Genomic DNA, 22,187 nt, shown 5'->3' with positions numbered 1-22,187 from the left:
TGTTTTCCTCCTTTCCTTGCTCAGCATCACCCCAACACAAAGTGTTCGAGGGCATCCCTTATCCTCCATGACACTGCCCTCCCATCGTAAAGCGCTCCAAGACCCACCAGCGCTTTTGATGCCAGAGAGGGGCTTGGGGGGCACGCTCGGCCCAGCGCCGCTCCCCACACCGGCTCCCACCCCAGGAGCTACGGAGGGGACATCCCTGGGACAGTCCCAGGGGTGACAGCTGTGGGACAGGCCAGGTTGGAAGGGGAAGCAGCCCCCGGAGCTCAGAACCCAGCCGCGATGAGCCAAGAAAGGGAGCAGGAGGGGGCTCCAGAGAGGCTGCGGTTAGGGTACAGGGTGCAAGACGAGCCTGGGTCAGAGGCAGGTTGGAAGGGGGTAGAGGAGATGCACGGGCAGGTATGAGGGTGGACATGGAGGAAGCGACGCTCTCCTGCCAGGACCAGCTTCCCACAGCCGCCGGGACCCCTAAGCACAGTGTCACTGCGCCCACCCAGCCCCAGAGCAGCTGGGGAGGGAGCAGGGCCAGGGTCAGACCCATTCCTGCTGCCTTTTCCACCCTGACGCTGGGCCTTGGAGACAGCCCGGCCGACGCAGGGAGCAGAGGGTCTGCGCTCCCCATCTCCTCCATCCCCTTCCCTCTGCCTCCCTGGCTGTTTGCATCCAAATATTCACCCTGGCACAGCCTGAGCCTCACACCGCCGGCAGAGCGGGCGGCAGCACGCAGGGTTCCCAGCTCCTGGAGCAGAAACACAGGAGGTGCAGGCAGGGAGAAGGGCTGGCAGGGCTGCACAGGGAGACCAGGGACCTGCAGCATCCCCCAGGGAAGCACCAGACGTCAAAGATGGAGTAGGGAGGCAGGAATATCATTGAATATAAAGCAAGGAGGACCAGGAGAAAGGAAAATGAGAAAAGACGTAAAGGATTTCTAAATCCCCACGTAGACGGGAAAAGCCATGTGAGCATCGTCTCGCCAGGGGATGCTGGTGAAAGCAGCAGCCGCCACGCACCGGCACGGAGTGAGAGATCACCCCGGTCCCCCCTTCCTCCTCCCAGGAATCTGGCACCCTGGAAAAACCTGCCCAGCCTTTGCATTTTCCAGACCTGGGCTCTAAAAATAACCCTTGGTGCAAGTGACACATTTTGAGCAGAGCCGGCGAGTGGCAGCCCACAGAACCAGACTCACTTATCATCAGCGGAGATGTGTTTTGTAAACAGGTTGGGGTTTTTTTTGTGGGGTTTGTTTTTTTTTTTTTTTTTTTTTTTAAGGTTGCTTAGTAAGCTGCTGATCAAACAGCAAAAGCCGTTGTCTGATGCGGCAGAAACGAAGCGGGGGACCCAACGAGAGTGGAAAAAATCCTGCAGGGGAGGACGGGACGGGGAAAACTCAAGGGCTGGAGCCCATTTCCCAGCATGCCTCAACTCACGCTTTTAAGATGGAGTTTCCCGCCCCGTATCGCCCTCCGGGAGGGGTCCCAGCTCCGGCGATGCGCAAATGCCCCCTTCGCTGCCTCCAGTGAGCGAAACCCCTGTTAATACGGAAAGCAGAGAAGCAGCGGTGGCCAGACAGACCACCCCACCGCCGGTGGGCTGCGCAGCATCTCCCAGCCCCCTTCCCCACATCCCGGGATAAGCGGGGAGCCACCCTGCCTTCCCCACATCCCGGGATAAGCGGGGAGCCACCCTGCCCTCCCCACATCCCGGGATAAGCGGGGAGCCACCCTGCCCCGGCTGCTGCAGCCTCTCCCCGGGGGGGGGCTGGGATGATTGGCAGAGCGCAGAGGAGGAGGAAGAGTCACCCAAACCATTGCTCAGTTAATCACGGTAATTAGCCACCGCCTTGAGCGACTCCCATTAGTTACAGCCCGATTTTCTCAGGCATTGCCAGCACGCGAGATTCCAATTAAAACTCACCAGGCAGCCAAATTGCAGGTGGCCACCACGGCCCACTACGGGGCTCATCCAGGACACAGAAACGCATGGAAAAGGTGCTCCTTTTCTTGAAGGACCCAGTTTAATTAATTTTAAACTGGGTCTTCTTATTTCCCCGGCTCCCGCTCGGGAAGCCTCAGGGAATGCGCGCTGGTTTTGCAGAGCAGATGCCGTAGGGCTGGAGGGGAGAGGTTTGCGTTTTTCCCCTCCGTGCTGCTGGGATTGGATCCGTGCCCCAAGCTCAGACTGGAGCCGGGGTTTCTCCGTTGGAGCTGGTGCCCACGTGTGCTCCCACCGCCACATGAACCCCCGCTCCCAGCAAGACTCCTGCCTGCGGGAAGAGGCAAGCTCTCCAGGGCCTTTTACGAGCCGTGCCAGGCGGCACAGAGCCCTTCACCCTCCAGCACCCAGCCCCAAAAGTCACCCTCGAGGACGGGTCAACATCTAACAAGCTGCCCAGCATGAACCACCTTCCTAAAAGCACTTGCCCTGGTCCCAGTCGGGGGGGGGGGGGGGGAGGCACGAGGCAGGCGGACCCCTCGCCGCACCCCGGGGTAACAAGGGGTTAAAGCCCACCATTCTGCCTGCAGCTTGGACAAACGAGGCAGGGGAAAGGCAAACGCTTTGCTGAACCAGAAAGCTTCGTAAAAGTGTTAGCCGCGGCTTAATTGTCCCCCTCTCCAGGGATCTGCTCGCGGGGGTAAGGCTCATCACCACCCAGGCCTGCCTACACCTCCCTGCTTCCAGCGCACCTTTCCGGCTGGTTCCGTGCTTATTTATAGGCAGCAGCCCTGGGAGGACTCGCGGGAGGAGACGAAGCTCAACCCCCTTCCACAGGGAGCTTGACAACTTGGAGCTTCCTGCCACCTGGCTAAACGAGGGGAGAGGGGAGCAGCGGCGGAGGGAGCCAAAAATCAGGCTCGAGCCTCTTGGCCGTGCCACCAGACGGGTGCTTTACACCAGGATCTCACTGTGCTTTTAACGGGATCCCCCATTCCCTGCTCGTTAAACGAAAGGAAATAAGGGTATTTTGGTACCAAAGAAATAAAGGAACAACAAACCGGAGCCGGGCTGGGAAGCGCAGATGCTTGCAGATGGCAAGCGGGGCAGGGGAGCGACGAGTGTTTGGGTGCCCACGCTGCCTCGTTCAAAAAGCTGCCTGGGAAACCCAGGATTTGATTTAAATCCACACGAGGTGGGCTCTAAGGCAGGGGGCACATAACCCAGCATGGAAAGCCCTTAAGATACCACCTCTCCGCGCTGAAGAGGAGGAAAACATCCCTTCTGAGCCCATAATTAACACAGGAGCTCTACACAGTCCCCTTGGCATGGTATTCTGGGGGAGAAACCCCCCTCCCCCCCCAGCAAAGCAAGGCGGGGGGACCTAGCCCCTCAGTTTGCGGAAGCCACATCTCGACATCGCCGGGGAATTGTGGAATAATTGATGCCAGGGAACCTCTGATCCAAGCCCGCTGCTCAAAGCAAAGTCGGGATGATGCCAAAGATAGCGGAAAGGGAGAAGCACCGAAGCCTTCGCTCCCCGATCCCCCGGCTCCCACCCGCCCGACTCATCCCTTAGCCTGACAGAGAGCTCGGCAGCCTCTCCCCGGGCGCGAGGCCTCACGGCTGTGACTAATGGTCTGTTTTGACATCCCTGAAATACTCCAGCACTTCATTTCAGCCGCGGGGAGCAGGAAGGAAGGAGGGGGACGTGCTGGTGGGGAGCCGGCACCAGGAGGGAGAGGCAGGAACGGCTTTTGCAAAAGCAACAGGCATCCATAAAGCAAAGCAGCATGGAAAAGATGCAGGAGATAGCCAACGGGCGGCTTGGGACCTGGAAGGCACCTGGGAAGCCCGTCTCTGATCTGCCACTCGCCTCTGCCTTCCCTGGAGCACTGCAGAGGTGCAAGGCAGTTGATTTCTTTAATATCCACCCCCCAACCCAGTTGCACTGCTTGAGCGGGGACACAGGGATGCTCCGCTAATTCCTAGTGAGCTTGTACCCGGTGGTGCGGGATACGGGATTGTCCCGGTCTCCTGCCCGGGCAGGCAGGAGAAGGCAATGCCCCCAGCCTCCTCCAGCCCCCTGCATTGGGCTCTCTCCAGCCGAGCCAGGAAGGCGACAGATGGAGATCCCTGGGGAGGTTAATTAACAAGCATCTTCCCTGTGTTAAAACATTCACCTCCGGCCCCAGGGGGTGGACCAGCGGAGACACAGCCCCAGCCTCTGGCAGGGGAGCCAAGAGCATCCCAGCCACCAGCAGAGCTGCTGGCCTCCACCATCTGCCATCCAAGCAGCACCAGGGAGAGGAGCAGCTGAAGCCATGGAGGGGTGGCGGGGGGGGAATGTGGCTTTTTTCCTGACAGATCTTGCTCATCGCCAGCCGCTCACGCTGGGGCTCAGACAGTCCTGCTGCACCCCAGTGAGCTGGGGGGGGAAAGAGGGAAGAGCGCACCACCCGGATGGAGCTCCAGATCTCCACATGTAGTCTCCAGAGAGATAGGGCTGGAAAGTAGAGGTGGAAAGCCTTGGGAAAACTGGCCCAAAATGCCCCCTGTCCTGAGGGAAGAGCCAGGGGATGGCTCAGCACACCACCAGACTCACCCCAATCTAGCAAGCAGAGCCCCCTTAGCACCAAGGCAGAAGAGCCGTCCTCCAGGCTGCGTCACCCTGGTGTCCACCCATCCATTTCAGCCAGGAGCATCCTCGGTGGCATCCGTGGGTCAACCCAGCCACAGGATGCCGAAAGTTAGCAGAAACTCCGGCTGCCATCACCAGGATACCACTCGCAGAAGTTTTCTTGGGTCGCCGTGAGCAAGGAGGCCAGTGGCAGCAGCAGCGGCAATGGGGGAGAGGTGGGGGGGATTGTTTTATCTTTTCAGCTGTCGCTAAAGTCATCAGTGTGGCTGTGTGTGAGTGATTCACACCAGTGTATGAAAAAGCCTGTGACTCACGCACTGGATGCAGTGGGTGGGCACATTGACTCAACCACGCCGGGGAGGGGGCGTGGGGGGCTGCAGCCTCGCACAGCCGTGGGGACAGTCCTGTCTGCAGAGGGTCAAAGGCAACCCGGGCTGGGACATCCCCCCACACAAATGCTCAGATCATCAGTGCCCTCGGCAGCACGGGTGAACCCGAGGGAGGCTCCGCACCTCAGCCCCAACCTGTCGCCTGTCCAAAATAGGTGCCAAGGTGCAACGGGGATGGGCCACGCTCTCACTCGACCTTTCACTGGGGAAAGGTTTACACTGTCCTTTGTGATGGCAGAGGAGGAGAAAACTCCCCAGGCGCTCAAGGGATGCAAATGCACCCCAAACTACAGCGAACAAACTTTCCAGGTACTCCGGGACCACCGAGGAGTGAGGAGACCCAGCCAGGCAGAAGCAGAGACCAGAGGGGAGCTCAGTGCCCCAGGATGGCCTGCTGCCACATCCATTTCCTCCACCTCCCAAACCCGTAGACACGCACCCAGGGGAGCGCAGCCCGCCAATGCTGAGACTTGCCCTGCGGGTCTGCCATGCCCACCCTGCCTGCACCGTGCTGCTGAAGAGCCGCATTGCAGAGAGACCCCCACGAAAGTCAACGGGCGGGACCCCAGACCTCAATTCCCTGGCACCCTGCTGCTGCCTTGTGCCAGCAACGCTGCACAAACATTTTGGGGAAAGGGAGCTGAGGGAAACCCCTCCAAAAGACAGTCCCATGAGGATGGCACTCAGTTTCCAAGTACTCAACGGGTGGCAGTGATGCCCCAGTCTTGCCAAAGATACCAACAGCAGCAGCCGAGGCTGTGAATGTATGTCTCAGCTCAGTGACAGCACCTTCCGTAACGCTGTGCCTCATCTGCCAAACAGCCCTGGCCGTGGATCCGGACCAGTCGAGAGTGTCACCACATCCCACGGCATCCTGAGCCCAGACCTCCCCATCTGCAGCATGGACCAAGCCTGGCCTCACATTACCGTCAAGAGCTGGATGAGATCACCCACCCAGGGGGACGCAGCCAGCCCATGGGGGAAGGCAGGGTGGTCCAGGGTACAAGAAGCACTTATCTGGTCAGGATTGCGGGGGGACAGTTATTTCTGGCCCCCCTCCAGCCACACAGAGAGGCAGCAGGAACCACAAGCACCGAAACACATGCTCTGCAATGCGAGAGCAGCCGGGAGAGCTGCAGGAATGAGGCAAACAAACCCTGATTTTGGGGACCACTCGTTCATCGCTGTCACAGCAACACCCGGCCAGGGACCCGACTTAGTGCCCAGCACCCAAACCCACAGAGAGCCGGGGCCTGGGTGCGGGGAGACGACACGAAACACCGGGTGCCCAGGGCAGGCTGGGGGGAGGCTGCTGAGCCCACCCGTGCAGCCTGCGCGCTGCCGGGGAAGAGAGGAGACCCTGTACGCTGGGGAGGCCTCGGGTGGGCAGAGGAGAACCGGAGACGAACTAGCCGGACGCCACCTCTGCCCCTGCACCCCAGCCAGGGCTCTCCGAGGCGCTCAAACCTCTGGGGTACCCGAGGCGGGGGAAGACAAAGGGCTTACACCCCCCACGAAGCCGGCTTCACCCACCCCATCGGGGGCATGAGGCAGGGCAGCCCTCCGGCACACACACACCCCCACACCCCCACTGCTCTTTCCCGAGGGCAGCGGGACGCCCCGGCCCCACCAGCCGAGCCCGGCTCCGCAGCCACCGCCCGGTCGGGCCGCCCGGGCCCCCGACGGCTGCCCCCGGCCCCCCTCCTTCGGCCGGCGAGCCACCTTAAAGCGGAGCGCCGAGGCTCCCGCCGCTCCTAGGCTACCTTAATAAAAACTTTGTCAGAGCGGAGCTGCTTTCCCAGGCACGGCCCGAACCCCAGAGCCGCCGAGAAACCCTCGGGAAGGTGCAAAACGGGGAGTCGGGCTTCAAACTTGGGCTCCCCTCACACAGAGCTGCTCCATCCTCCCGGGCGGGGAGGAGAGCCCCCCCCCGCGCCTCCCCGGACTCCCCCCCCGCCCCCCCAGCCCCACCTGTCTCCGCTGGCTGCCGCCGGCTCCTTCCCCCGTCCTCCTTCCCCGAAGCGGCGGAGCAACGTGCGCCCGGAGCTCAGCGCATCCCCGGCGGCCAGGATGAGACAAAAGCCGGCGGAGAATGGAAGGGAGGAGATGTCCACCGCGATCGAACCGCTCAAGGAAAGGAGGAGGAGGAAGAGAGCCCCAGCTGGCGGGGACTGCCGGCTCCCGGCCGTCCCCAACAGGTAGCAGCGAGTTGGGGGGTGGGGACGCGATGTCCCCACGGCGACAGCATTTGTCTACTTTGGGAGAGCGAGTGGGAGCTCCCCAGGGCCACCATCCCCGCCAGCAGCCAGCGCTGACCACCGCTTACCTGGAAATAGAGGCATGGCTCCTGCAGGAGAGCTGGGCGAGGTCGGGATATTATTCCAGAGACATTATTTGTAATAGAAAAAGGAGAAAAAGAGCCGAGGAGAGGGAGGGAGAAAGGGAGGGAGGGGAGGGGAAGGAGGGAGGGGGAGACAAGAGGAGCAAGGAAGGAAGGAATGCGAGAGGGAAGGGGGAGGGGGGATAAAACGAAATACAAAAAAAAAAAAAAAGAGGAGAAAATAGAGACAGTTAAAATCTGTCTCCTGCCCACACAGTGGAAAAGAAATTTCTGACAATCGGAGAAAGGGAACTCGCACATATACCAGAAGGGGCAGACAGGGGATAACAAAGGAGAGAAGGAGCCGAGCTCCGACAAAACAGAGCGGGAACTGTCCGGGCACACCCCCCCTTGCACACACACACACACAGAGACACATACACCCCCCTTCGCACACACACACACACAGAGACACCTTTCACACATACACACCCCCCTGCATACACACCGGGAGCAAGGAAGGGGACGCACAACCCAGCAAACAGCCGCTTTCTGCCCAGCCAGGCCAGCTCGGCCACCCCAGGTTCAGCTGCCCAGCCAGAAACCTGCACCCAGAAACCTGCACCCAGCTGCTTCAGCGGGTTTGATTTGAGCAGCTCTGCCCCACGCTGGGGCAGGGGACTGGTGGCAGAGGACCCCCCCAACGTTGTGTCGCCAGCCGGTGTTGGTGCTCCCCAACCCCTCTTGCAGCCTGGGTCTCCCCCTTTCTGCACACACCTTGCTCCCTGGATACGGAGACCTCCAAAGCTCTTCCCATATAAAGCTGAGTTTTCCAGCCACCGCATAACCATGCAAAATAAAATCCTGCACTCCCTGCCTGATACCACTTCTCTGATAGGAGGTCTCCTCTTAACCAGCAGCCAAAGCAAGGGCAGCTGTGGGGACAAGGGACTCTCCAGATGAGCCAGAGATTTACCCCACAGCAGCCGAGGGCTGCCAGTGGGGAGGGATTGCATTCAAGACCTCTTCTTAAATAGCGTTTGCAGCCCAGTTTGCAGAGGTGCATCCCTACTGCTCCTTCATTTTGCCTGCACGGACACCCCGAGCAGCACCCACGGATGATGGGACCTGAAGGTGGAGGGTGGAGGAGCTAGAGGTGACACAGGCTCTCTGCATTTCAGTCAATGAGCGCTGCCACAGCTGCCCGGTGATGCTGCTGAGGGGCAGCTGGACTAAGGCAGCACGCAGCTCTTTTTATATTCCCCCTTAGCACATGCAGGGAGAAGTCCTAGCATGGCACAGCTCAGCACAAGCCCAGCTGGCTCTCACGGGAGTCCCCAAAAGCTTATCGTCGCTGATTTCTCTGGGAGACAGCCCACTGCAGCCTTGGCAAGGGGGTTGTCTGGGTGGGCAGGATGCCCCCACGGCCCAACCCCCCTCTCCTTCCACCGCACTGCAAAGCACCCCAGCAAACCTGCACCGCTTGGCAGTGCCCAGGAGCGTCCTGGACTTCATAAGCTTCCAGGACCAGACACTGGCCGTGTTGATAACGCTGTCCCAAAGCTGCCCCCGTCCTTGCACTGAGCCCCAGCGTGTTCTACCGAATGGCACACAGCCCCTTCCCCAGCACGTACCTCACCCCCGTGGGGCAGCCACGAGTGGCATCATGGGTGCGCATCACCCCAGAGAGTCAGGGCACCAGACTGTTTGGGGACAGGTTACGTGACTTTTGCTTTACCAAGACATTGCATGGTTCTGCAGTGCCTCGCTGGCAGCTCCGGGGCTGGGGACGCGGCAGAGCTGGGCACCCAGCCACCCCCTCGCAGGGATGCCCGCTTGTGCCACCCAGCCGGGGTGCTGTCTCTTTAAAGCCTTCATCCCTAAATCTGAATGAAGCTAAGGGAAGAAAATCCTGGAGAAAACTGCTTCATTTAAACGTCTCCTCCTGCACTCCCGTTCATTCACACGCTCGGTGAACACACTCCTGCCCCGGCACGCTTCTTTTTGCCGGCACCTCCAGGAGGGGCCACAAAGAAAACTTGTAAATACCCAACCTCTTTGGGATGCATAGAAATCCCTCAAACCTCTGCCAGAACGCTGCGCACCAGTATCCCAAATCCAGCCATGTGAGACCATCCTGGCATGTACAGAAGGGAAATACTATTGCCAGAGGGCCTATTCCTCACCATTTCTCCTACGTTTACTGCTACGAGCTGACACTGGTAGAGATGCAAATGCACCCCCTAACACTGCGTCCTTCTGGCCCCCCAGAGGAGTGGGTTTTGCCACCCCCTCGCACACAGCCCTGCAAGGCACCATGCCCCCAAAACCCTGCCCCTGCACCCCAGACAACCCCAGCGGCGGACAGCTTTCCCAGTGACAAGCCCAAGGTCTTTATTTAAATAAATATATATATATACGTGCTGTTACTTGGGGACTGGTGATGCCTTGGATTCAGATGTCTCCATGGTTACCTGCTCGTGGTGGGAGCTAGGGGTAATTGAACTCTGGGGGTTCACCGTTCATCGCCTGTCTCCTTCTCCCCATCCCCACGGCTCCACACATCCCTCCTCCTGCCTTCCCTGGAAGGTGCCGGGACAAGGCAGCTCCTGGCTCGTGCGGTGGGAGGGGGAGGAGAAGCGAGGCTCTCCCCGAGAACTCATTACGTGAATAATTTTGCGAGCTCCGCGGATGATTAGACACGAGTGCAGATCAGCCTCCCCATCCCGAAAGAAAAGACAATCCCGATCGGCACGGAGACGAAGCTGAGCGTCTCCTCCCACCACCCAGGCGAGACAGGAATGAAATATGGAGAGACGGCGTCAGGAGCAGCGCCAACATCCCAGCGCCGAGCTGCTGTCATCTCAGGGGAGCGAGCGGCAGAGGCAGCGGCGCCCACCCGCCGGCGGCTCTCCCTGCAAGCTCGGAGCTCGCCCCAGCCTCCCTCGGCTGCGCAAGCGTGCGAAGGCAAGGCGAGCGCCTGGGGTGCGGGTTAGCTGCCCCAGGCGCTGGTTGGAAAGAGCCAAAAAAAACCCCAACATAGATCTGTAAAGCCCGGCTAGACAGAAATTAGTATCTTTTACACCGAGAAGCATCCAACCCCAGGCTTTGTGGAAGCACTCAGGGGCATCCAAGCCCGTTGCCCAAACCCAGCACCGTTTCATTTGCAGACATTGCCTGGGCTTGATCTATTTTCACTTACTCCCATTGTAACAGCACCGTGTAAGAGTAACCCCAAGGACCTCCGGCTTTTTAATATTACTTTCCTTCCACGCAGCACAAGAGCCTAACTAGCTTTTCTCCTCCTCCTTCCCGCATATACAGCCACAAACACTTCAGACGTGGACTAATAGGAGACAGTTCAGAGGGCAGTAAAGAGGGTCTACAAAGGGCAGCAAAACACAACATGCTGGGGGGGTGAGAAGGGGGGAGAAAAGCCCAAAAGAACTGGATTTGTCTAGTCTGGAAGCCAGAAGAGATATGATAACAGTCTTCAATTATGTAAAAGGTTGCTACAAAGGGTGCGGGAATAAATTGCACTGCATCCCCACAGGGAACAGGACAAGAACTAATGGGCTGTAAATTGTAGATTAGACACTAGGAAAAAAAAATAAAAACAAAAACAAAACACACCCAACTTGGTAGCAAAGATTATTTAAGCTTTGCGATGGACAGCTGGGGAGCTGCTGGGATTCGAGAGCAGGTCAGACAAACAGCGATGAGGTGGGTCTGGATAAAGCTCCCAGATTGAGACAGGGGAAGGGACCCCGTGCAAGCTATGCTCCTGCCCTTGGTTTTTAGCACTCAGTGGCTGGTTCAAGCCAGCTTTGCACTGGTTTCTGCCAAGCATGAGGGGACCGGCAGCTTTTTTGGGGGTGATACAGACCACCCCCATGCCCAGCCCTGCTCTGCGTCCCCCACCCAGGTTATCCCAGCTCTGCGTTCTGCCATGCCCGCGGTGTCGCAGGTAAGGCAGCATCTCAGCCTGCCCTGCCTGGGGCAAGAGAGCACCCAGCTTTTTTCCCCACCTCTGTCTGTCTTGGTCTTAGGACCCACAGCACATCAGGGACCACATCGGGTACCACCTTCCCTGCCAGAGGAGCCGCGGCAGGAGGACATCACCCACCCTCTGCTTCCCAGGGCGGATTAATGGCGTGGGGCAACCCTGCACTCCCTCTGGGTCAATCACTATCTGTCGAGTAGGTTCACCTGGGTCAGAAAGCTCCTTGTTTTGTTAGCCACGTGCCTCATTTCTTGAGTTTCATGCTCAGAATGGCTTCCAAGGCGATCCGTGTATTTTTCCTGCTAAATAGGCACGTGTGTATTTTAAACAGAGCTGAGGAGACAAGAGGACATGAAGCGCGGGCCAGAAAAACAACGGAGCCATGTATATTTAGCAAAACCTCGGACCCAGCTGCTGGAAGGGCGAGCCGCCAAGTGGTCCGCTGGTCCCGTCGGGCGGCGAGAGCTGGGGAGACCCACCAGAAAGCCATGGACCTCCATGGCGAGCGAGTGCTGCTCTTTGGGAGAGAGGAGGTTGCAATTGCCACAAGGAAGAGAAATTGGGTGAGGGTTGCTGCACGGCTTCCCGGCTGGTAAACTCTCAGCAACCTGAAAAACTGCCTCAGGGTGGGGGAAAAAAAAGCACTTTCCCGCAAATGCCAAATGCCATCTCCCCCCTCCGCCTCCCCCCCCCCCCCAATGTCTCCATTAAGGTTTGTTCCCCAGGGACATGTGCCAAAATACACACTTCTGTTTAACAACAGAAAAGCCCATGAAACTTGAGATGTCTTTAATGATATTTACTCTCTCACAATAATATCAACAACTGTAAAAAGGACTGAAAGGGAGAAAACGGCCTAAATCTCAGGGTGTTTATGTAAAGCGAGACTAAACTTTCCCAAAGCAGGAACTTTTCCAAAACTGACAATCCTCACTGGAAGGAAAAAAAAAAAAAGACAAAACACCAACTCCAAACTTTTCAGTAACAGAAACTTCCGAAACTGTGCTGCAACAGAAAAATAACAGTGCAGAAAAATAACAAAAGCACAGACCTCTCCCTTTTGGGGACCATGCGTCTGGGCAGCCGTATCACAAGGAAGCTGCACTCTGAATGGGATGACGGAGAAACATTAATTTTGTCTTCTGTTTAAAAAAAAAAAATTATCATTCACCCAGTGAGCTATTGCAGACTGTGAGAAAAAAATACGGACAAGTCTCCCCCAGGATGCTCTAGCCAATTTTTGGCAATTAGGTTAATGACCTAAGAGAGGCGGCAGCCCCAACCTGTCACTGGGAAAGCTGAGCCCGCGGAGGAGATGCCGCTGCTTCTCCACCTGAGACCCATAGTTTATATATTCTGGTTACAAAAACAAGCGCTGCTCTTGATTTCCAGAGTCCCATCTTTTAACCGAAGCATGTATTTTCCTGGCACTTGTTCTGCTTCGGTACCCAGGGTATAACTACGCCTCCTGTGTTTAAAATGTATCTGCCATCTGGAAAGCACGCAGAGACCCATACCCTTGCTCCGCTCCTCTCTGACTGCAGGCGCCTGGATTTAAGCACACACCCTTATTCGTGTCTGAGCTGTTTGACTAAAATCTGAGCCATTTCTCAGGGTCTGTCTCACAGCCCAGTCAACACGGAGGGAACCGGTGCCAAAAACCCATTTCTTTCTGATCTGATTGTTTGTTTTCCTGCCTTTCCAGTTTGGGATTTTTGACAGGGAGCCATGTGAAACCAACTGCTCATTGTTTACTGGGAAGCCGGCGGCTGCGTTTTAGTCATTTTGCTCGCAAAACGACCGGAGGAGATGATGGAAAGTCAATTAGCTCCTTGCAATAGCCTGCGTTTGCAAAGTTCTTCGGTGTCCATGTGTAGGGGAAAGCCAACCCAAACAAGTGCCCTGGGGTGCCATTGCTGGACCAGACCAAGGATGCTCCTGCTGCGCTGCCCAGTTACCTCCTCCCACAGCCGAGGTACCTCCCCAGATACACCCCTGCTCCGTATCCGAAAGCTGCAGCCGATCAGGAGGGTTTGGAGAGAGGCACAACAGGGCCAGAGCCCCTGGGTGGGCAACCCGGCAGCACGGTCCTCCACTCCATCATCTGGATTGCACCTTCCCATCTCCACGAAAAAGCACGCCGTCCTCCTCATGCTCGGGCAGGATGGGCCAAGTCCTCACCCTAGGGATGCTACAAGCATTTAAGAGCCAGAGATCAAGTCACCTCCCCGTGGCACTCCAAATATACCGGGTCCCTGGCTGCGTGGCACTTTTCCCAACGAACCTTTAATCACGCTTTTGAATGCGCTCCAAGCTAACTTCTCAGCATGCCCCTGATTGCAGGCCAGAACGGGGCGTGTTATTCCAAAGAGAATCAATAAAAGCGGGAGCAAAGTCCCTCAGCACCCGCCGGCGGCTCCTCCCCCAGCCCCAGGGGGCTCACCTAGGTGGGTTTCAGCCAGGGCTCGGCAGATTTGACAAAGCAGCCCCTCGTCCTCCTCCAGGCCACCGCTTCCCCACCCCGAGGACTGCAAGGAAAGGGGCCCAGGTCACCAAGCTCTCAGCAGCAGCATTTTGCGCTCCTGCCCTCTTCATTACATACTGCTACTCCATCCGCTGCAGACCTCCGCCAATAGTTTTGTCATCTTTCACGTTACTAAAATTCTTATTAACGAGCACCTGAGGTGCCTCCAGAAACAAACACCTTCTCATGCTTCTCCACTTACAGTAACGCTGAAGTGGACCAGAAAACTTTTTACCCACTTCAAGTTCTGCTAATACTATACCCATTCAAGTATTCAGGTCAAGCACAACTCCTAAATCATTGCTTTTAAGTATTATCTTCGTGAGCAACACCAAGTGAGCTCGTTATGGCCCATTTTCCATGGCCACCTGTTGACTGAAGCGAGTTACAGCTTCCTTCAGTCCGTTGGCAAGAGGAGGCTCAGCCATTCAGCGTTTCTTCAACCAGGTTCAGACGTGGAGAAGTTGACGTGCTCCAGCCACCTGGTGCGATCCTCACCATCCCCAAAATCTGCACGGCGTCAACCATCACTAACAGAAGCCCTCAGCCCTGCTGAAATTCTTGACTCAACGTTGTACATAACCGCCCCCATAAAACGTTTACCTTCAGCAGATGAAGGGGGGTTCGACATCTTCTTCAGTTGCAGCAAGCTTGTCATAATCTGTTACGAACCGAATCCGGTTTTATCTCAAAAAAAAGTCACCGTTTACCAGTTCTGCCTTCTCTGAACTAAGTTTGTAGGATAGCAGAGGATGAACAGGACCTTTTAGGGCCCACGGCAGCACCCAGTCCATAGCAAGAGCAGGACGGCAGATGCTGCAGGTTGTCCAATCTGCCTTCATCCCCCCCACATTTTTTCTAGCCCTGGCGTGAGCAGAAGCAGCAGTCGGGCACAGTCTGACCCTCACCCCAAATTCCAGACCAGGGAACCACAGGAAACTCAAAAGCCACATGCTACCCCTGTCCCGAATACATCTACCTGAACCCCCGGAGCTCAGCAGCTCCAGGAAGTTTCACTGGCTCTAATCCACACATTTGTGATGTCCTGGGGCTTGGCAGCTCAAGCCTAATTCACCTGCTTTGATCGGGAGAGATTTAGCATGCATCATCCTTTCCACCCGCTCAGACATCTAGAAACAAACTGGATTTTATTTTCCGAGCCTTTAACCAAGGGATTTGCCAAGAGATGCTGGTTCACCCCTCACTGCCCGTGGATTTGAAGCCACGTGGCTGCAAAATGACCTTAGCACCGCAGCGGGGGTGTCTATACCCCCATCATGCCAGGTACTTAGATAACCCCCCGCGCTGCCAGCCTGCCCCAGCTTTATATGAAGACACCAAGAAAGCTAAAGACCCCCCTGAGCAAAGCCGAGAGCGGGCGATGACTCTCCCCAAGGAGCCCCCAAGGGATGCTTTCGTGGGGGCTGATGCTGCCCGGGGAGCCCGGAGGCAGGCACCGCACCAGGCAGCCAGCACCCCCCAGGGCTGCTCAGGCTTTGCGGCGCAGCTCCAACACAGGGTAAACAACAATATTAGTGAAATAATGTCTAAACAGATCCAAACGGGATCCTCCTGCCAGCTTCTCGCTGCAGGAGGCGCCCAGAGATGCGTATGAGCAACAGGGAAACAGCATATAATACCGAACAGCTTTTTTGGCATCTCCCTCCTCCCGATGCAGCTCATCTCAATGCCAGTCACCGAGCGGTCTCTCCTTTATGCCAAACAGACCTTTTCTCTCCCCGTTGCTCTTCTGGCGGGACAGTCAGGGCTTTTGTGGATGCGCATTCACATACTACCTCTTAGAGAGGTATCTTTGCAAAGTCTCCTACTGTATTCCCGCCCCCGCCCAGAGGGAAATTCAAATTTTAGCCCCAAGGATCCTGACTTCGGGCAAACCAGAAACAGGCACGCGCGTCTGGTCCCATAAACACACAAATCCTGCATGACCCACTCCGTCCTGGGCAGGCAGCACGGCGCAGGGACCGGGCTGCTGGAGCAGGGGGTGGGTTTGGCCGCCCAGAGGACAGGAGCAATGGGCGAGGATCTGCAGCAGCCTAAGCGGGTAACGCTCCACGAGCTGCCTGCAGAGCCGTAGCCGATGTTCCCAGTGCTTCTATCTAATCCCCAGGCTGCTCGCATTAAACCGACGTGTATCCTAAACCACAGTTATTATACATCACTCTTATCCTTCTGCTTGCTGGAGCTGTTGACAATGGGTGTTAAGGCATTACAGAAGCAGCTGTCAGCTACTGTAATTTAGGAAAGCTGGGATCTCCGAGCCAGGTCTTATCAGGTTTAATACAGTTCTCCCAGTATGTCCGCCAGTAGAAATGAGATTTCAAGGGGGCTTTAAGGAACTTTGCATCCAGACCATTCAGCTCAATCCAGGGGAAGCCGGTAACCACTGAGAAAAAGCATCGGCCTGCAGCTGTAACGGCACACAGAAAGGCACGACAGCTTTGCTCAGCTAGCGGCCGGGCCGGGTCCCAGGCATTTCCAGGATGCTGGGATGTGCTATTGGGGCAGCCCAGGGCCAACTGAGACTTCTTGGGAAAGCCCGCTGCTCCGGCCCCAGGCTGCCCCAGCTAGGGTACCAGGTAGCTAGATGAAAGCACAGAAGGCATCATTAGTTAAGTGACACGGAAAGAGCGGAAGACACCCCTGCCAGCCACGGACGGGCGGGTGGGCCTGAGCGATGGCCAACCTCGTGCACAGGCACTGAACTCCCCATCCCCCCCCGCCAAAACCCAGGCTGGGCTAACACACACACACTACTCTGGGACAAGTCTGGTGTGATGAAACCCACGTTTGAAGCTGACGGTACCTGGGGGACATCTGTGGTCCCAAGACTGCGTGAAGAACAAGGATTTTAAGAGGGCAGGGGAAATACAGAAGCACCTACAGGTACCAGCTCTGAGCACAGCCCGTTACCCAGCTGATGGAGAGCGGTTCGCTATTTTTAAAAATGTAGAAATTCGGACCTGGATTGAGCAATAGAACAAGGGGAAAAGAAACTGCTCTCAGGAGCTGAGCCCAGCTGGGTCTCTCTTTGCTTTCATGTCCCTTGCTGCCTTCCTCAGCCACTTGGGCTGCAAGACCTGCTGGACTCACCTCGGCAGGACTTCGGAAACCTTCTCCGCATTTCCCTCGGGTCTCACCTTAGAGATGCCCAGGGCTGCCTGTATCTCCTCGTAAGGAAACGGGACTCCCATGGGTAACGAGGGCACGCGGAAGGAGGGAGAAGCTGGTAGCCAAAGAAACAGCAGAAAACACCCATTGGATTCAGAGAGCTGTCACCCAAAAAAAAACCAAAAAAACAAAAAAGCTGATGGCTTTGCCCCGAGGAAAGCAGCGAGAAGCTTCAGCTTTTAATTCCAGGATTTCGGAAGATTCAGCCAGTTTGCTCCCCTGCCTGTTTCTCCCCCCGCACCTTTCCCTTGCGGCTCACATTTGGGTAGTTCCAGCTGAAGGCAGCAAGGAGCTGAGGAAACTGTTGCCGGGAAACTGTTCAAAAACCCTGGCTAGACGGAGCACCTACAGGCTGACGGTACCCCAGCAGCACAGGCTGGCACCAGCAACAGCCACCCAGTGATCCCATCGGTCCCTTCTCCATCCCATCCGCTTAATCCCAGCCCAGATAGTTGCAAATTAGATCCTTATTTAGGATGGACTATACAACGCTTATGCTAATGGGAACAGCGCATCCGCTAAGCAAGCAAGATTTGATATCATGGTCCGCTGGATCCCATTAAAGGTTTTGCTGTGCCCATGCGGAGGCAGTTTCCCCTCAAACCACCCCGATTCTGGGTTGTATTTTGCCCCTCCTTGGGCTGCAGGAGCCTGGACCAGCTTCTCTCTGACAGTTCTGCAGGGTGGGTGCACTGGATGCAGGGCTCAGCAACGAGCACTACATCATAGAATGGTTCGGGTTGGAAGGGACCTTAAAGATCATCTCATTCCACCCCCCTGCCCTGGGCAGGGACACCTCCCACCAGACCAGGCTGCTCAAAGCCCCATCCAACCTGGCTTTGGACGAGGATAACAAAAAGAAGGATAGATCCCTATCCTTGGGGACAGCAGGACTCATTGCCACCAGTAACCTCAGTAATGTCAGTCTTCAGCATTCTACAGACCAGAGACAAAATTGTTACCTTGTAAGTGCCCCACGTTTCTCCTCCCTGCCCCTGGGAACCCGTTAGAGCCTGGAACAAGTTTTGCTGGTCGGAGTGACAGTGTCACCTGTCTGCACCGGGGGATGCTGCTGGCCAGCCCCAGCCTTGCAAAGGCAGATACAGCAACCCAGGCCAAGCACAAAGAGGGTATCTAGGAGGCAGTTACACCCTCCTTTAAAAGGAAATACTGTTTTCTGCACACAAAAAAAAACAAAACAAAACAAAACCTCTCTCCTTGCACTGTCTTCATGAATACGCTATACTGCACTTGTTTTGATTGATCTCAAAACTTCCATTTCATTATATGCACACACACCCCTCTACTGCAGAACCACCTGCTGAGCCCCACCAGCTCCAAAGCATTAGTGCCACCCCATATGAGGACACCCCCAGGGCTCCGGCCCCACCTTGGGGTGGAATTCTGCCCCCGAGCCCCAGGCACAACCCGTCCCCAGCCTGCCTCCACAGAAGGACATCGCTTGCTGCCTGCAGGAGACAAACGCCTTTCATTTCTTGCCAGCTCTGCTCAGCGGGAAACCAGTTCAGCCCAGAGAGCAGATGGTTAAAAGAACATTTGCCCCACAAGGTATTACCTTGAGGGTTGGGGGGTTGAGCTCCATCCCTTTCCCCCAGTGCCCAATGTTGGAGTTATGAAGAGCACATCATTCATTTCTCTTGCTCTAGAGCCCGCAGTTACGTGTGTGGGGTGCAGCTGCCCTCCTGCTGCCAGGCAAGCCCCCAGCTAGCCAGCCTGGGGGGACCTTGGCTACCACTGCTAGAGCTCTGACGTACAAACCTTTGAGGTTTAGGGCAGCAGACAACGCAGGTATTTGTCACGGGCCCAACAGATGAGATGGAAAGAGCCAAGGATGGCCCCAAACATAGCAGAAATGTCCAGGGATGGAGAGCCATTCACACCAAGGCAATTTATGTCATGTCCCCGTCCCACCCCCCCGCCCCAGGGAATCACCTCCTCTCCCCTCTTTCACTGCCCATTTCTTGAAAGAAATCAGGAGGAAAGCTCAGTGCAGCCTTTACTCAGCAAGCTGAGTTATTTTCTCACCCCACGATTCGGTTTCCCAGCCGATGAAGGATGCTCGTCGCCCTCCTCGCTGCGCCTCCCACCCCAGGCTAAGCAGCGGCTGCACATGTGGGGCACTGATCTCAGCTGGGGCCTCTGAACGCTGCCGTGTCGCACAAATAAAGTGATAATTGGAACTGGAGGGTGAATTAAACATATGAATCACTTCCTCTCCTGGCTTTTCCTGCTCCTGTTGTTTCTCTTATCCTCTCAGAAAAAGCCCAAGGAGAACATTCATTTCCTTTTACTCCCTGCTCTGCAATGAACGCCCAGGGAGGGTACTTCTCCTCTCCTCATTTTCAGCTGACAACAACAGAGCTGTGCCGATGCTCCCGAGACCGTTTCTCTGTCGCATGGGGAGGCAAACCCCTTGGGTGGCTTTAGCAGGAGCCCCCTGGTTCCCATAAGGCAGCTACAGCCCCAACCCAGACCTCGCCCTGCCTCTCCTGCTGCAGCTCTCTCCATCTCTTCTATGAAGTCCGTGCTCTACACGCAGCCTTCCAGCCCCACGTTCCTGGAGGGTGGGTGCATGGGCACCCCAAGACCTTTCAGCACATCGCAGCCCTCCCTGGATGAGGCTGGGCACAGCCACACCGCCTGCCATGAGCCTCTCCAAAGGGCACCAGACAGCCCGCTGCTTTGGGAAAAATATCTTTCAAGCCCAAAAAAGGCCATTTTCGACCCCCCACCGGCTCATCCCCAGCCTGGGACCAGCAAAGGACAGCTTCTTCAGAGCCCCAAGAGGGCTCGTTTGCCAAGAAAGCTGTGGCTCTCCTGCCATCTCCTCCACCCTGGGAGCAATCCTGCCTGCGGGGTCTCCTGCCAGGCCAGCCTGTAATTACGACCAGCAGAGAGGATTAGCTCGGCCAGGCCCCCCACAGGTGGTTTCAAACCCCCCCCACACCCCAACAAGCACATGGCAGCATCGTGCTCCCCTCCCCTGGCTCCCCTCCATTTACCTCAGCTGCAATATCGACTGATCCAGCAGAGAGCTAATTACTCCCTTCAAGGAGATGCTGCCAGAGAAACGAGCCAAGCGGGACACCCCGAAGCAGCAGAAAGCCTGGCAGGCACACACAGTGAAAGGACATCTTGCTACAGCTGAAAGGCGGGCGGATGTAGATGTCACCACCCAAAATCCCATTAAAAGCCTCTGCCCACAGACTGGGGAGGTAGCACAGTGGGGGAAGGCTTTGGCAACCAGCTTTTCCTCCTGCTCTGGGACTCCTGGGCTGTCCCTCCTCACTCTCCTGCCAAGGGAAAGGGTGCAGAGCAAGGCAGGGCTTGCAAGAGCCCTAAAGCCAGGCTCTGGTGGCAACATGATTAACCTGGAGAAAAGGAGGCCGAGGGAAGACCTTAATCACTCTCTACAACTCCCTGAAAGGAGGTTGTAGAGAGGTGGGGGTCGGTCTCCTCCCAAGCAACAGGCGATAGGACAAGAGGAAACAGGCTCAAGTTGCACCAGATAAGGTTTAGATTGGATATTAGGGAAAATTTTTTACACTGGCAGTGACATCAAGCATTGGAACAGGCTGCCCAGGGAAGTGATGGAATCATGATGGGAAGTGGTTGAGGCACCATCCCTGGAGGTATTCAAAAGCCGGGCAAACGTAGTGCTTAGAGATATGGTTTAGTGATGAGTTTTGTCAGGGTTAGGTTGATGGTTGGACTCAACGATCTGAAAGGTCCCTTCCAACCTGGGCAATTCTATGAAGCATAGAAGGTTGCAAAGCCCTTCTGGGTTCTTAGGGATCAAGACCACTCCAAGGGTGCAGGTGCCCAGGAGAGACAAAGCCCTGCTCATCTCAATAGCAGGTACTGCTTTAGGTGCCCCCAGGGCTATATTTGTTACCTGCCTGGGGGTCTTCAGTGCAAACCTAGGAGGGCAGTAAAGGCTTGCGATGGCAAACGAAGCTGCATTTCTCCGCCACGGCATCACCCAGGCAGGGAGCAGGAACGAGCCACCAGATAAGCCTCCTTCACACCGACCATGCTGCCAGGAGAGATGCAGCTCTGGGCTGCTCCGAAACGCTCAGATCCAGCGTTTCAGGTCGCTTCAGCGCGTCTGGGAGCGCGGGGATTTCAACTCCAGGAGCACTCCAAAATGCAACTCAACATTTCCATACTGAATAATCACCTTTTACTTGCCACCCGAGACAGCCGAGCGCTGAAGTGCTGCAATTTTCTAACAGGGAAAACTGTTTTGTCAGCTCAGGGAAGACTAAATTGATGCAACCTGAATTTTCATCTGCCTCACCCTACGCATGTGCTCCCCCCCCCCCAGCTCCTCCCATGCCCATTCATGAGGCAGTCTGAAGGCTTCCCGTGCCTCAGGTGCCAAGGAAAATAACTTCTGCCCTGCTCCATAGGCAGCTATGTCTCCAAAATAAAGTCTAATTTCTCAGTTACAAAGGGGGTTCGCACCACAGCACCCGAAGATCACGTCATAGCCGGCATCATCTCCACCTTGAAGAAAGGTCGAGGAAACCATGGAACAGACAGTTTCTTTCCAGCAACAAAAGCAGATTTAATCATAAAAGCTGGATTTTACAAGTCCTTAGGAGAACCCACAACAGACCTATATACCAGAAGGCCTTCTGCACTGAAAGTGTTTCCCCAAGCTGCAGGTAGATTGCAGCAAGAATTCCGAGAAAGAAACAGAATGTTACAATTTACCTGAATTTATCAAATGCTTCGGCCCAAAACTCCTTCAACAAGAGCTTAAGAAAACCAAATCAGCAGCCTCCTGAGCTGGAAACTGAATTCGTCCATTAGAAACCAATGAGGACGTTCAGTACAAAATAACGGGCAATCAGCACACCCAAAATTCAGCGCTGGGGACCAGCCCAGGCATCCGGCGGCATTAAGAGCCCAGATGTGGTTGTAGGGGAACCAGAAGAACAACTGTGGCTGGCACCACAGAGGTCCAGTATGGTCCAGAGCATAGCCAGAGGTGGGTACATGAGCAGCATAAGGGCAGGTGACATCTCTCATTGACAGAGGACCGAAGTGCCCTGGCCAAGGCAGTAACCAATTCACACACAAACGTTGCCGGGCCCTACCTGCGTTGCAGCTGCTTGGAGAGAACATGGAGGAGGCTTCGGTGTCATCACCAAAAG

At 56.1% G+C, this 22,187-nt stretch overlaps 1 protein-coding gene across 1 annotated transcript in view; it reads right to left on the bottom strand.

The window, feature by feature from the left end:
- The window catches only part of CACNA1E (calcium voltage-gated channel subunit alpha1 E), a 144,931-nt gene extending 137,520 nt beyond the window's left edge, over nucleotides 1-7,411 (bottom strand). Inside the window, exon 1 of the mRNA XM_074599028.1 lies at nucleotides 7,295-7,411. The gene's annotated coding sequence lies outside the window, so the exon portion shown is untranslated. The remainder of the gene's footprint in view (nucleotides 1-7,294) is intronic.
- Nucleotides 7,412-22,187: the final 14,776 nt, after the last annotated feature.

The sequence above is a fragment of the Larus michahellis genome, chromosome 8 (assembly GCF_964199755.1).
Source record: "Larus michahellis chromosome 8, bLarMic1.1, whole genome shotgun sequence".
Classification (NCBI taxonomy): Eukaryota; Metazoa; Chordata; class Aves; order Charadriiformes; family Laridae; genus Larus; species Larus michahellis.
This window is presented reverse-complemented; position numbering and strand designations above follow the sequence as displayed.